Below are 16,465 nucleotides of genomic sequence, written 5' to 3'. Positions count from 1 at the left end.
AAACCCAATAGGGCTGTTCTGCCCCCAATAAGGGGTAATTATATCTTAGTTGGGATCAAGTACAGGTACTGTTTTATTATTACAGAGAAAAGGGAATCATTTAACCATGAAATAAACCCAATAGGGCTGTTCTGCCCCAATAAGGGGTAATTATATCTTAGTTGGGATCAAGTACAGGTACTGTTTTATTATTACAGAGAAAAGGGAATCATTTAACCATTAAATAAACCCAATAGGGCTGTTCTGCCCCAATAAGGGGTAATTATATCTTAGTTGGGATCAAGTACAGGTACTGTTTTATTATTACAGAGAAAAGGGAATCATTTAACCATTAAATAAACCCAATAGGGCTGTTCTGCCCCCAATAAGGGGTAATTATATCTTAGTTGGGATCAAGTACAGGTACTGTTTTATTATTACAGAGAAAAGGGAATCATTTAACCATTAAATAAACCCAATAGGGCTGTTCTGCCCCAATAAGGGGTAATTATATCTTAGTTGGGATCAAGTACAGGTACTGTTTTATTATTACAGAGAAAAGGGAATCATTTAACCATTAAATAAACCCAATAGGGCTGTTCTGCCCCAATAAGGGGTAATTATATCTTAGTTGGGATCAAGTACAGGTACTGTTTTATTATTACAGAGAAAAGGGAATCATTTAACCATGAAATAAACCCAATAGGGCTGTTCTGCCCCCAATAAGGGGTAATTATATCTTAGTTGGGATCAAGTACAGGTACTGTTTTATTATTACAGAGAAAAGGGAATCATTTAACCATTAAATAAACCCAATAGGATTGTTCTGCCCACAATAAGGATTAATATTATTTTAGTTGGGATCAAGCAACATATATGCTTTATTATTACAAAGAAAAAAGAAAATCATAATTAAAAATTAGAATTAAGGCTTAAAATAGCAGTAGTAGTCTATAGGAGATGGCCTTCCCATAATTCAGAACCTTCTGGATAACAAGTTTCTGGACAATGGATGCCATACCTGTTTTGGAAATGAACCAGTGGGGGTTGTTTAAAAAACCAATGGGCAAATTTTCACCTGGGCAGTTACCCATGGCATGCAATTAGATTTTTCATTTTATTGTTCTACTTGTAGCTGGTGCAAAAAAAATAATCACTGATTGGTTGCTATAGGTTACTGCCCAAGTGCAAATTTGCCCAGTGTTTATAAATGAACCCCAATGTTCTTTTTGTATTTTAGGCATGGTCTTCCAAAGCCCAGGTCCCAAGCATTCTGGTTACGTAATCCCATGTTTATCCATCCAACCTATAGTAAGTAACCTATAGTAACAGATAAGGTGTATTTGCACTTGTATGCATACAGTACCTGCACAGTAGCACAAATCCCCTGCTCCGTGCTTATTTACAAGCCGCGGTATAATCGCCGCTGTTCGCAAAGTGTTTAAGCATTAATAGAAAGAGGGATTTGAAGTAAGTGTTTTTGCAGCGATGGAGCCACATTGATGGATATCATAATGACTTGATAGAAAACGAGACGCCATGCAGTGAATCATTTCACAGGGATTCGCCAACATTTCTCTCGCCGCAATCGGAAAACGTTATTTTTTTCCCCCTGTATAAATGGAGCCCGACACAGACGCACACTCGCATGGTTTGTATTCAGCTTTTATCTTTCCGGTATCAGAAAGCTGTTTCATGTCCAATTACCATATATAGTACAATAAAGCACAATAAGAAATGACTGCCATGTCTACTAAGCTCTTTCCGTCATAATATTTAGCAGTGGGAATTTGTATGTCAGTATATGACTTATGGCAAACAACATAACGATTTATTAACATTCGCATTTTCATGGTTTTATAGCTTCTTAATGCCGCTAGGGATGCACCGAATCCTGGGTTCGGTTCGGGATTTGGGCCAAATCCAGGCTTTTTTTGAAGGATTCGGTCTCCCCGGTCCCGGCCGTACAAATCCGGATCCTAATTAGAATAAATTAGCATATGCTAATTAGCATTCCGAAAGGGTTAAATGGTCAGGGGAATTTTTTTTAACCCCTTCCAATCATAATTACCATATGCTTATTAGTATTGGGTTTGGGATTCGGCAGAATCCATAAGGTGGGTTCGGCCGAACCCAAAAATTTTTGGGTTCGGTGCATCCCTAAATAGCCCCACTGTACCAGGGTCAGACTGGGGGGTGAAGGGCCCAACGAGGCTCCCGCCACAGGGGCCCTGCAGGTGCCCGCGCTGCCCCCCCCCCCCAGGGGCCCCCCTAACCCCCCTTGCAGGGCCCCCCACCCGACGTCCTCCCCTGAGCGTGTAAATTTAAGGCATCAGGGGAGGAACAGTCGGGCAAGGGTCGGGTCTGGGCCACCGGAGCCCACTAGAGCCCACTAGTGCAGGGTTGGACTGGCCCAGTCCAACCCTGCACTGAACATATTTCACGCATGTCAGTCATTAATAAAAAAAATCGTTTCATCAAACGAACGAAAAAAAAAATGCAAAAAGTGCTACTTTGTTGATTTGTTGTCGCGACTTTTTCATATGGTCGCACAAAAGCCAGATTAAAAGACTGAAGAGAAATAGATGACGAGAGAGGAAGAGTGACTTGGTTAGAACGATAGAACCCCCCTTTAAAAAAAGACAAAATCCATTAGTCCAGTAAGTCCCATGGTGCTCATGATACCTAGGGGGTGGAGTTAAGGTAGAACAATCATAAAGCTCCCCATACACGGGCCGATCCGCTCGTTTGGCGATGTTGCCAAGCGAGCGGATCTTCTCACGATATCCCCCACCTACGGGTGGGCGATATCCGGAGAATCCAGGCTAATTCGATCGTTTGGCCCCAATTATAATGAAGGGCATGGGCAAAGTCGGTCCGGGGACCACATCAACGAGCTGATACGGTCCCCGATCCGACTAGATTTTCTAACCTGCCCGATCGAGATGTGGCCGATTTCCGGCCAGATGTCGGTCGGGCAGGACCATCGTTAGTGCCTATAAACGGGCCGAATAGCTGCCGAATCTGTCTAAGGGTCCCATATCGGCAGCTAGAATCGGCCCGTGTATGGGGACCTTAAGTCTACTGGAAGGACAGACTAAAGGGCCCAGCAGACTGCGGCCACAGCAGGAGATTCCCTGGTATCCTTATCAGCAATACCAACCCAATAATTATATCCACTTAATTAGATATTATGAAGTTAATGTTTTTGTTCTGTTGGGAGGACACTAAGACTTTATATTAGGAGTGGTAGAATGATATATCCCATAAGGCAAAGGGAAAAAGCAGCTTACACTTGGGTGCTTAGCCTTAATCTAAAGCTGGATTTTCATTTAAAACTAGCAGAATAAGATAAACAGGTCATATGTTCAAGAATTCATGAGACTGGAAGATTGGCATCTAAAGTAGATACAGACACTGACCTGCAGTATTTCTTATAGTGTTTATAGGGGCAGGTCGGCTCTACGTGCTCTGGATTCTGGCCATTCCGAGAATGGATCATTTGTAGAACTCATTCTAGAGTCTAATTTCTGTGAGGTGCAAAGTTATGCACTTTAGTAGAAATATGTAAATAAATGCAAGTTACACTAAATGGTAGCTTGCTGGGGGATCCCTAATGGAGAAGGATCTGGGGATTTTTGTGGATAACAAGTTGTGTAATTCCAGGCAGTGTCATTCTGTGGCTACTAAAGCAAATAAAGTGCTGTCTTGTATAAAAAAGGGCATTGACTCAAGGGGTGAAAACATAATTTTGCCTCTTTATAGGTCCCTGGTAAGGTCTCACTTTTTTTCCAGAGAAAACAACCTTTTTTCCAGAGAAAACAACCCCATTTTTGACAGTCTAACCTCATAGCCTGTGGCTATTATTTTGTCGCCCGCAGCTATTATTTTGTCGCCCGCGGCTATTAATTTGTTGCCCGCGGCTATTATTTCGTTGCCCGTGGCTATTATTTTGTTGCACGGCTATTATTTTGTCGCCTGCGGCTATTCTTTTGTCGCACGGCTATTCTTTCGTCGCCCGCGGCTATTATTTCGTCGCCCGTGGCTATTATTTTGTTGCACGGCTATTATTTTGTTGCACGGCTATTCTTTTGTCGCACAGCTATTCTTTTGTCGCCCGCGGCTATTATTTCGTCGCCCGTGGCTATTATTTTGTTGCACGGCTATTATTTTGTCGCCTGCAGCTATTATTTTTTCGCACGGCTATTCTTTTGTCGCCCGCTGCTATTATTTCGTCACCCGCAGCTATTATTTTGTCGCCCGTGGCTATTATTTTGTCGCCGAATTTTTCCGCTGCAAATTTTTTCATCCATTTCGGGAAACAATCCGCCAATGGCAAAACGCGGAAATTCGCCGCGAATCCATGCCTGGCGAAACATTTCGCCCATTACTACTTGTTAGAGTTGCACAGTTTGATATCCAGATTAACCCTGAAATCCTTCTCCATTAAGAAGGGCCCAAGCATATATTTAGTCTATTGAAGATGTTTTAGTTAATCTGGGTGATTAGCAAAGCAGAGGTAATACCTGCGCAATGTCTGTGCAACAATAAGGGCACCTCAAAACACCGAGGATCAAAGGGATTGGAAGGAAACATTTTATGCTAATATTTGGCTGATCTTATAAAGAGAACCCTCTTCTGTTTGGATGGGAACGAAGGAGACTTTGCAGACAAAGAGGAGCAGCCTCCTGTATCTTTGATCTTCTCTCTGCCCGCTCCGTATTTCTAGACGAAGGAAAGGAATAATAAATAAGGCAAATGAAAATGCAATTAAGGGCAAATTCGGCTTTAAATGAAGTTTCAATGTCCGGAAGTTTTAGTGCGCACAGTAACCCTTTCCCTGCCGTTGCACAACCAGAGCCGTGATCGTCATTGCCTTTATTAACATACAAATTTGGGAGGTTTTATGGGTTTTTTTTTTCTTGAACCAGAACAAAACTCATTTCCACGAATGTCAGTCATTTATCATTATCAAAAAATCCGAATTAAAAAAATACAAACGGGAAAAAAAAAACCAAGGAACTTTTTCGTATGGTTGCACAAAAGTCCAAAAACTTCTAAAAGTTTTTTGTCACAGTGTTTTTGCATAACAAAAATCGAGGTTTTTTTCTGCAACAAAATTGGGTCTTAGCATCATAGCTATGGCCATCCCTACAGTATATCTGTATTTAGGGCCGCCATCAGGGGGGGCACAGGGGGGACAGGCGTCCCGGGCCTGGGCAATGTTCACTTTTAAAGGGGGCCCCCTTTAATCTATTACGGGCCCTGTCATCAGTAATCCAATCCGATTGGTCATGCCCCGTGCGTACGTGTGACGTCAGTACGCATTGGGTGCAACCTTATAAAAGGTCCAGTCTTCTTTCCCATGGAGACACAAGTGAAGAGACGTTGTTCGGGAAGTATCTCACGGAGGAGGCCAAAATCGCCTGAAGAGCCCGAAGTCGCCAGAGCCACCGCCAAAGAAGCCAAAGAAGAAGCAAAAGCAGAGGGCACTGTGTATGGGGCACTGTCTTTGAGGGGCACTGTCTTTGAGGGGCACTGTCTTTTGGGGGGCACTGTGTATGGGGCACTGTCTTCGGGGGGCACTGTCTTTGGGGGGCACTGTGTATGGTGGCAATTGAGGGGCACTGTGTATGGGGGCACTGTTTTGGGCGGCACTGTGTATGAGGGCAATTGGGGGCACTGTGTATGGGGGACCCTGGCCAGAATAGCATTAGGGGGCACTGTGTATGGGGCAATTGGGGGCACTGTCTTTGTGGGGAACTGTGTATGGTGGCAATTGAGGGGCACTGTGTATGGGGGAACTGTGTATGGGGGAAATTGGGGCACTGTGTATGGGGGTCCTGGCCAGAATTGCATTAGGGGGCACTGTGTATGGGGGCTATTGGGGACACTGTGTATGGGGGCTATTGGGGGCACTGTGTATGGGGGGCCCTGGCCAGAATAGCATTAGGGGACACTGTGTATGGGGGCTATTGGGGGCACTGTGTAGGGGGGCACTGTCTTTGGGGGGCACTGTGTATGGTGGCAATTGAGGGTTACTGTGTATAGGGGCACTGTCTTTGGGGGGCACTGTGTATGGGGAAAATTGGGGGCACTGTGTATGGGGGGCTCTGGCCAGAATAGCATTAGGGGCACAGTGTATGGGGCAATTGGGGGCACTGTCTTTGGGGGGCACTGTGTATGGGTCACCGTCTCCGGGGGGCACTGTGTATGGTGGCAATTGAGGGGCACTGTGTATGGGGGCACTGTCTTTGGGGGCACTGTGTATGGGGGAAACTGTGGGCACTGTTTATGGGGGGCCCTGGCCAGAATAGCATTAGGGGGCACTGTGTATGGGGGAAATTGGGGGCACTGTGTATGGGGGCACTGTCTTTGGGGGGCACTATTTATGGGGGCAATTGGGGGCACTGTGTATGGGGAAATTGGGGGCATTGTCTTTGGGGGGCACTGTGTATGGGGGGGTTAGGGTTGGTAGAGGGTGGGTTAGGGTTGGTAGAGGGTGGGCTAGAGTTGGTAGAGGGTGGGTTGGGGTTGGTAGAGGGTGTGTTAGGGTTGGTAGAGGGTGGGTTAGAGTCGGTAGAGGGTGGGTTAGGGTTGGTAGAGGGTGGGTTAGGGTTGGCAAAGGGTGGGTTAGGGTTGGCAGAGGGTGGGTTAGTGTTGGTAGAGGGTGGGTTAGGGTTGGTAGAGGGTGTGTTAGGGTTGGTAGAGGGTGGGTTATTTATTTACCTGCCCCACCCCTTCTACTGATGTCCAAGATGGGAAGCGTCAGTTACAGATATATAAGAAGTAGTGGCTCAGCAACTGGCTATGGGTTGGTAGAGGGTGTGTTAGGGTTGGTAGAGGGTGGGTTAGAGTCAGTAGAGGGTGGGTTAGAGTTGGCAGAGGGTGGGTTAGGGTTGGTAGAGGGTGGGTTAGGGTTGGCTGTGGGTCAACTTTTTGTCACATTTTGTCATTTTCATATCACTTATCTGTAACCAGGTTGTAAGATAAGGTGGGCCCTGACCAAAGAATGGATTTGTACAAAAAACAGCTAAAAAACTCTGCCTTAAGCTGGCCATACAGGTACCGATAAAACTGTATGAAACCAAATTTCATACATTTTCAGACCATGTGTGGGCCCCAAATTATCATCCTGATAACTTTCGTACCATGGGGATCGGTCGTTTAGTTGATCGGACAGGTTAGAAAATTTTGGTCGGATAAGGATAAAATCTGCGCATGTATTGTGTATCTGCCGATATCCTTGGGGACCTACAATGGGAGTCACTCTCGTACCATTGGTGCTGCCAACTATTTCATGTTCAGAACCTCCTCCCATTTGTATCTTTAGGGCTTTATCCTACAATTTCAGTCTGAATGTTTGTTCCTGATCGTTGCGTGTAAACGTCCAACCGATATCCAAGCGTTCGTCAGTAGAAGACTAAAATCTGACTGTGTATGGCCGGCTTTATACTGTGTATTTTGTGGGACACGTGTTTTCTTTTGACATTGAAAAAGTAATTTGTCTTGCAAACTTATGAGACATAGTTTGGCACCATAATCCAACATTTGCCGCGAGTGCCAGCTCATCATGACATGATGTTTCCTTGATATAAAATGACTTGCTCCATTAGCCTGATTACAGAGTTATGTAAGACTATTAACACCATACTTTAGATAAATATGGCCCCTGTCCATCAAGTAGATGCAGTTAATCATTTATTGGATGTCACTTCAAATGAAGAAGAAAAGTAATTTATAACATTCACATGAGGCCCTCGTTAATCTTGTTTTGTTGTATTCCTTGCTGGGACTCCCATCTATAGAAATCACAGTATTCTGAAGGAACCTTCATCTTTTCTTAAAGATTCTTTAACATTTTCAATGAAACTATACTACAGGTATGGGATCTGTTATCCAGAATGCTTGGGACCTAAAGGTTTTCCGGATAAGGGATCTTTCTCTAATTTGAATCTCCATACCTTAAGTACCTTTAAGTTTAAAAAGTAATTAAACCCAATAGGGCTGTTCTGCCCCCAATAAGGGGTAATTATATCTTAGTTGGGATCAAGTACAGGTACTGTTTTATTATTACAGAGAAAAGGGAATCATTTAACCATTAAATAAACCCAATAGGGATGTTCTGCCCCCAATAAGGGGTAATTATATCTTAGTTGGGATCAAGTACAGGTACTGTTTTATTATTACAGAGAAAAGGGAATCATTTAACCATTAAATAAACCCAATAGGGCTGTTCTGCCCCAATAAGGGGTAATTATATCTTAGTTGGGATCAAGTACAGGTACTGTTTTATTATTACAGAGAAAAGGGAATCATTTAACCATGAAATAAACCCAATAGGGCTGTTCTGCCCCAATAAGGGGTAATTATATCTTAGTTGGGATCAAGTACAGGTACTGTTTTATTATTACAGAGAAAAGGGAATCATTTAACCATTAAATAAACCCAATAGGACTGTTCTGCCCCCAATAAGGGGTAATTATATCTTAGTTGGGATCAAGTACAGGTACTGTTTTATTATTACAGAGAAAAGGGAATCATTTAACCATGAAATAAACCCAATAGGGCTGTTCTGCCCCCAATAAGGGGTAATTATATCTTAGTTGGGATCAAGTACAGGTACTGTTTTATTATTACAGAGAAAAGGGAATCATTTAACCATTAAATAAACCCAATAGGACTGTTCTGCCCCCAATAAGGGGTAATTATATCTTAGTTGGGATCAAGTACAGGTACTGTTTTATTATTACAGAGAAAAGGGAATCATTTAACCATTAAATAAACCCAATAGGGCTGTTCTGCCCCCAATAAGGGGTAATTATATATTAGTTGGGATCAAGTACAAGGTACTGCTTTAATATTATATATATATATATATATATATATATATATTATTTATATTCCAGATAACGGATCCCATTGCAATATTTGTAGTCGGGTATGCCTTCTGTTTACATATCCCCAAGCCTGTCTATTCTACCCTTTACTTCCCCAGTCTCCTTCCCTCCTCCTCCCTAAAAAAAAAACATAATGTAAAATAAAAAAAAAATGTATGAATGTTGCCAAAGTTCAGTTTTACAGTGGATAGAATTTGCCGTCAAGTAATGAGCAAAATTTACCCACAAAATTACAGCAGAATTTATTTTTCATAAAGAAAAGGGTCTTTTTTTTTTTTTTTTTGCATGAGAATTTTGCAAGAAGTATTAACAACCCCTTTGTTCTTCTTCACATTAGTGCATTTTTCTACACGGATTCTTACATTCTGGGAACAAGGAGTTTGCTGTGGTCTAGTTATTATTTAACAAGTCAATGTCGATTAGTTTCCATTTCAGTGGCAGCCCCGGCTTTGACAAATACGGAGAGTTTTCTCACGACTGAAATATATGTTGTATCTCAGCCGAGGGGAAAAAAAAAAACCCATGATAAAAAGACGCCGGGTATGTCGTTTTTAACTTAGTTTTCCAGTTAAAAGAAACTCCAAACCCATAACTCTTTCCACTCACGTAACCCCGCAGTTACAGAATTTCAATTAATATATATATTGTGTTTGAGGGCTATTGTCATCCGACAAAGTTACTGCATTTTCCTTGATCTGTGTATGCCAGAAGGAGAAAAATAATTGCACAAAAAAACAAAAGTAAAGACACAAAGAATATAAAAATGCGTTTTTGTTTAACAATGGTGTCAATTCGCATGAAAGACAACAAGACACCGCGCCGGCGGAAAGGTGCCTCCGTTTCTTTCTTCTGCGCTGAATGTGCAAGAACATTTCTGAACTATTTGGCCATTGATTTTTCGAACTACTTCTCTGACAATGTCACCGGAATCAAGATAATGGCAGATTAATAGTCTCCTGCTTCAGAAAACACAATGGCGTATGATTTTATCACAACTAAATGTCAAGGTAAAGCTACAAATTTATTGTCAAAACATTAGACTACTACTCCACAATAGGCTGCTCTTTGGATCACTTTATTACTATTGCGGGAAGCGATGAGAGACACTTTATTCAAAAAAAAAACACACACCTGCTTGTTCCTGAGCATGGAAAGTGATGGAAGTCAATGGAAGTGCTAACAAACTTTCCCTTAATTGCTTCTCTGCTGAAAAGTATCCGCTCATTCTTGAGAGGTCCAAGGGTAGATTTGCAACAGCTAAAGCGTTTAGACTTGTATTGTGCCAATGGGGACTTCTATATTAAGGGTATATATAATTTCTATATTTTTTAACCTGAATGGTGACCTATCATTGCTATAGAGCAGGGGTCCCCAAAGTTTTTTACCAGTGAGCCCCAGTCAAATGTAAAAAGAGTTGGGAAGCAACACAAATTCCCAGGGGTGCCAAATAAAGGCTGTAATTGGCTATTTGGTAGTCTGGAGACTGGAGGTTCTGTTTGGCAGTACAGGTATGGGACCTGTTATCCAGAAAGCTCTGTACCTGGGGTTTTCCGGAATTTGTAGATTGTAAGCTCTTTTGGGCAGGGCTCTCTTCACCTCTTGTATCGGTTATTGATTGCTTTATATGTTACTCTGTATGTCCAATGTATGAAACCCACTTATTGTACAGCGCTGCGGGATATGTTGGCGCTTTATAAATAAATGTTAATGTAATGTAATAAGGGGTCTTTCCCTAATTTGGATCTCCATAACTTATAGTAAATCTACTAAAAATCATTTCAATATTGAATAAACCCAATAGGGCTGTTCTGCCCCAATAAGGGGCAATTATATCTTAGTTGGGATCAAGTACAGGTACTGTTTTATTATTACAGAGAAAAGGGAATCATTTAACCATTAAATAAACCCAATAGGGCTGTTCTGCCCCCAATAAGGGGTAATTATATCTTAGTTGGGATCAAGTACAGGTACTGTTTTATTATTACAGAGAAAAGGGAATCATTTAACCATTAAATAAACCCAATAGGGCTGTTCTGCCCCCAATAAGGGGCAATTATATCTTAGTTGGGATCAAGTACAGGTACTGTTTTATTATTACAGAGAAAAGGGAATCATTTAACCATTAAATAAACCCAATAGGGCTGTTCTGCCCCTAATAAGGGGTAATTATATCTTAGTTGGGATCAAGTACAGGTACTGTTTTATTATTACAGAGAAAAGGGAATAATTTAACCATTAAATAAACCCAATAGGGCTGTTCTGCCCCTAATAAGGGGTAATTATACCTTAGTTGGGATCAAGTACAGGTACTGTTTTATTATTACAGAGAAAAGGGAATAATTTAACCATTAAATAAACCCAATAGGGCTGTTCTGCCCCCAATAAGGGGTAATTATATCTTAGTTGGGATCAAGTACAGGTACTGTTTTATTATTACAGAGAAAAGGGAATCATTTAACCATTAAATAAACCCAATAGGACTGTTCTGCCCCCAATAAGGGGTAATTATATCTTAGTTGGGATCAAGTACAGGTACTGTTTTATTATTACAGAGAAAAGGGAATAATTTAACCATTAAATAAACCCAATAGGGCTGTTCTGCCCCCAATAAGGGGTAATTATATCTTAGTTGGGATCAAGTACAGGTACTGTTTTATTATTACAGAGAAAAGGGAATCATTTAACCATTAAATAAACCCAATAGGACTGTTCTGCCCCAATAAGGGGTAATTATATCTTAGTTGGGATCAAATACAAGTACTGTTTTATTATTACAGAGAAAAGGGAATCATTTAAAGATGAAATAAACCCAATAGGGCTGTTCTGCCCCAATAAGGGGTAATTATATCTTAGTTAGCAGGGACTGATGAGAATAAGCTCTTTGTAATGTGCTGAGGAAATGTGTGAGCAGTATATAACTACTAGGAAATAAATAGTATTACATTTAACATGACATGCTTAGTGTTAAGAGATACAAGGGAAGAAGGTCCTTGCCCACAGTCTAAGTGAGTGGGTAACTTACAGAAACAAACTGGAGGGTACTAAGTGATGCTGAGACATAAAAGCTAATTAATAGAGTCCCCGGGCTCTTGTAAGTGCCTAAGGCACAGAGGCGGGGCAGGCAATATATAATTGACAGCTGGGATTTTAAAATGCCTTTATAGTGGGTATTGATGTGTTAAGGAATTTGTATTTCATGTTTAAACAGGACTTTTATTATAAAGTTATTTTATGTTTGGGCAGTTCATCTTTAATACTTGGATTTTTGAGACATTGATTACTTGCTATTAGCTCATTGAACCAAATATTTGACTCTTGAAATCAAGACTTGTGTTATAAGGGGCCTGTGCCAGATACAGATTTCCCACCAAACTGATCCCAGGAGGGATTATTTACTAATAATTTGCACTAGGGCAAAAACCCATGGCACTACATGTTTTGGACATCTGGGGTTTCATCCTTTGGTGCAGTACCAGAGAAAGGACCCCAGAGGTCCGTAACATGTAGCACTCTGCATCTCTATACCAATAAACAACACAGAACGCATTTGGCTCTCCAGTGGAGTTTTTTTTTATTTTTATATGGTACTTATTGAAGTGGACCTGGCGAAACCTACACCACTGTTTGATTGATCCCCTTCACTGAGTCGAAAGGTAGCCACACACATGGCAATCTGACGATCTTTCGTGCGACCGATGGTCAGATCGTCAGATCCGCCACTAACCTTCAGGGCTGAAACAGGCAGATAAGGAGGTAGAAACAATAGGATTTCTACCTCCTTCTGCCGATTCAGCGCTGAAGGCAGATTTTGCTCAGGCGCCTTCTATGGCGCCCGATCAAAATCTTTTAACCCACCCGATTGGCGAGTCGACCAATATCAGTAGCTTCCTGCGATATTGGTCGACTTGTCGACTTGCCATACACGCACCGAATATACGATATTATCGGCGCGTGTATGGCCAGCTTTACACTTTGTGGCACACAGGTTGTATATTTCCTTTTGTCACAATAACCCATGGCAATGAATGAAATGTTACTTTTATTCTGCTACCTGTAGCCTGTTATATAACTTTAATCATTGGGTAGGGTGCTCCCTGAGCCCTAAGGCACTGTGGCGCCCTGTTATTCCTACATGGGTCCTATGGGAAGCAATTCTGAATGCACAGTCATCCAAAACAGTGTTCTACTATCCCCCCAAACATGGGAATACTTGCCCCCCTCCAGAAGTGACTTTCTGTTCTTGTTTAGCCGAGGATGTGGAAACTAAAAGTGTTTAGCAAGAACTGGTAGATGATTAAGTAGCGCTATCTCAGCTCCTCATCTCTTGGCAAATAAGTCAAGGTTTGCCGCAACCTTGTGAAAGTGTCGAAAACATCCAAAGCCTTCGACGGCCAAGTGAGTGAAAGGATATTCTGAATTCCTAGAAAATGCGCACTGAATATACATAGAAAATCTTTAGAATCAGCCACTTCTTCAATGAAAAGGATGTTTACTGCAATTACATTAAGGAATTTTCTTATGACGGCATAAATATGTACAATGCCCATGTAGCCAAGCACATCCCAACCTTGCGCCCGTGGGTACATATCATATATTGTGAGCACCTATTGATATATTAAGTGCCAACCTTTATACAAAAAGGGGGGTCAATTGGCTCATTCAATGCTGTAGGATAAGCAACTTTTATTGTATAGTAGCGGCATATTTGAAATTTCTACTTATAATTACATTAAATCTGTGTGAATATAACTGATGCAAACAGAAACTATTTCAAAGATGAAAAATCACAGGTATTGGACCCGTTTCCAGAAACCCCTTATGCAGGATCACAGTAAGGCCATCTCCCCTAGACTCCATTATGATTAAATAATTCAAATGTTTAAAAACAATTTACTTTTATTTTGTAGTACCTTGTACTTGATCCCAACTAAGATATAACTAAGATATAATTACCCCTTATTGGGGGCAGAACAGCCCTATTGGGTTTATTTAATGGTTAAATGATTCCCTTTTCTCTGTAATAATAAAACAGTACCTGTACTTGATCCCAACTAAGATATAATTACCCCTTATTGGGGGCAGAACAGCCCTATTGGGTTTATTTAATGGTTAAATGATTCCCTTTTCTCTGTAATAATAAAACAGTACCTGTACTTGATCCCAACTAAGATATAATTACCCCTTATTGGGGGCAGAACAGCCCTATTGGGTTTATTTAATGGTTAAATGATTCCCTTTTCTCTGTAATAATAAAACAGTACCTGTACTTGATCCCAACTAAGATATAATTACCCCTTATTGGGGGCAGAACAGCCCTATTGGGTTTATTTAATGGTTAAATGATTTTCTAGTAGACTTAAGGTATGGTGATCCACATTATTAAAAGATCCCTTATCCGGTAAACCCGAGGTCCCAAACACTCTGGATTACAGATCCCATACTTGTACTCATCATTTTTATACTTAGATTGTTTTATACAACATCAACGGGAGCAGTTAATGAGAAGTTCATGGAACAGTCAGCCTCACTACTTCATTGCTTTAGAAATAAAGCCCATTTTTATCATCATTTCACTGCAAATATCAGTCCAGAATAGTGATTTCCAAACTATAGGCTCCTCCCCTGGGAGGGGCTTGGCAGGGTACACAGGGCACAGTCTGATGGTGAGGTAGGGTAAGATTTGGGGAAAAAAGCCTATTTGTTGCCTTAGATACACCTAGAAAACCAGCATGAAGGCCAATTAGGGTGAGATTTTGGCTGACCACTTATTAGCTGTCCTTTATATTATTGGAATCTGAATAAATTGCTAATACACCAATGTTATCCTATACGTAGAACCTTGTAAGCAACAAAGGGGGGTCCTGACCCAAGGCTGTACCTCCAAGAGGGCTTGAACCCCATATTTTCCTATTCTTTACTTTTACAGTGTTGACTATAAGCACCTAACAACAAAGTCGATTTCCTAATCCTCATACAGGCAAAGCTTTACCCTCAGCCCTGGCCCTTGGCATCGCATTTTGCTTTCAACATCTACAGCCTGAACCTCAGATCTTCATCTCATCTTTGCTTCCTAACATGATTTATTTCTGTTTTTCCTGCTCCATTATTGAAGTTTTCCTGCATCTGTCGCTTATTTTCATAAAGACAACAGAAGTTGCATTTCCTCGACTGGTAGCTCAGACAAACAAAGCCTGTAGCTCATGTCCTACCCTTTGTAGACATCCTTGATCTGGCCTGAGGGTGATTCTACTCGGGCAAATATCCTGTCTAGAGAAGGAAGATCTGAAAAACAACTACTGCAAAAAAAGAGATCAAAGTTACCCTTTTATTATCTTTGTATTGGTCAGTGATAAACAGAGAAAGTAACATCTCTGCATACGTTTCTGTTACTGCAACAAAGGTTTATCAGTTTATGCTCAAATGTCATTCTCTCTATCAAAGGGATGGCCAATAGGTATAGTAGTTACAGCAGATAAACACCCTAAATAAAAAAGAGACTCCGTATGGTAAGAGGAATGAATGCAAGTCTCAAGAACCATCATGAAAATCACTTGTGTATTATAAGAGATAATGTACCCCCTACTGTAAATGATAAGGATATTAGCAGTCACTGAGGGGTTCTGTGCCCATATAAAGGCACAAGGCTGCAGGCTGAGTTATACAGGGAACTCTGAGTATCACTCATGTATTATAAGGGATAATGTACCCCCTACTGTAAATGATAAGGATATTAGCAGTCACTGAGGGGTTCTGTGCCCATATAAAGGCACAAGGCTGCAGGCTGAGTTATACAGGGAACTCTGAGTATCACTCATGTATTATAAGGGATAATGTACCCCCTACTGTAAATGATAAGGATATTAGCAGTCACTGAGGGGTTCTGTGCCCATATAAAGGCACAAGGCTGCAGGCTGAGTTATACAGGGAACTCTGAGTATCACTCATGTATTATAAGGGATAATGTACCCCCTACTGTAAATGATAAGGATATTAGCAGTCACTGAGGGGTTCTGTGCCCATATAAAGGCACAAGGCTGCAGGCTGAGTTGTACAGGGAACTCTGAGTATCACTCATGTATTATAAGGGATAATGTACCCCCTACTGTAAATGATAAGGATATTAGCAGTCACTGAGGGGTTCTGTGCCCATATAAAGGCACAAGGCTGCAGGCTGAGTTATACAGGGAACTCTGAGTATCACTCATGTATTATAAGGGATAATGTACCCCCTACTGTATATTATTAGGATATTAGGTGTCCCTAAGGGGTTCTGTGACCAACTCTGAGTAACACTCATTTATATTAAAGGATAATGTACCCCTTACTTTTATCTACAGGTATTTTAGTCACTGAGGAGTCCTGATTTTCAAACGGCTGGTTTTTTGATAGGGAATATAATCCCAGAGAGAAAAGTTTTGTTGCTGCCAAAATTAAAGTTAAATAACAATGAAAAGACTAATTGTAACTGCTTTAGGACACTATTGTCTACACATCATACTAAAAATTCATATTCAGGCTAGCTAGTCCCTTTGCTCCTTGGCACGACTTCTATTCATCAATTCTCCTATAATATATTATAGTATACT

Source organism: Xenopus tropicalis, chromosome 5 (assembly GCF_000004195.4).
Source record: "Xenopus tropicalis strain Nigerian chromosome 5, UCB_Xtro_10.0, whole genome shotgun sequence".
NCBI classification, from domain to species: domain Eukaryota; kingdom Metazoa; phylum Chordata; class Amphibia; order Anura; family Pipidae; genus Xenopus; species Xenopus tropicalis.
The sequence above is the reverse complement of the archived record's forward strand: the minus strand, read 5'-3'. Positions refer to the sequence as shown.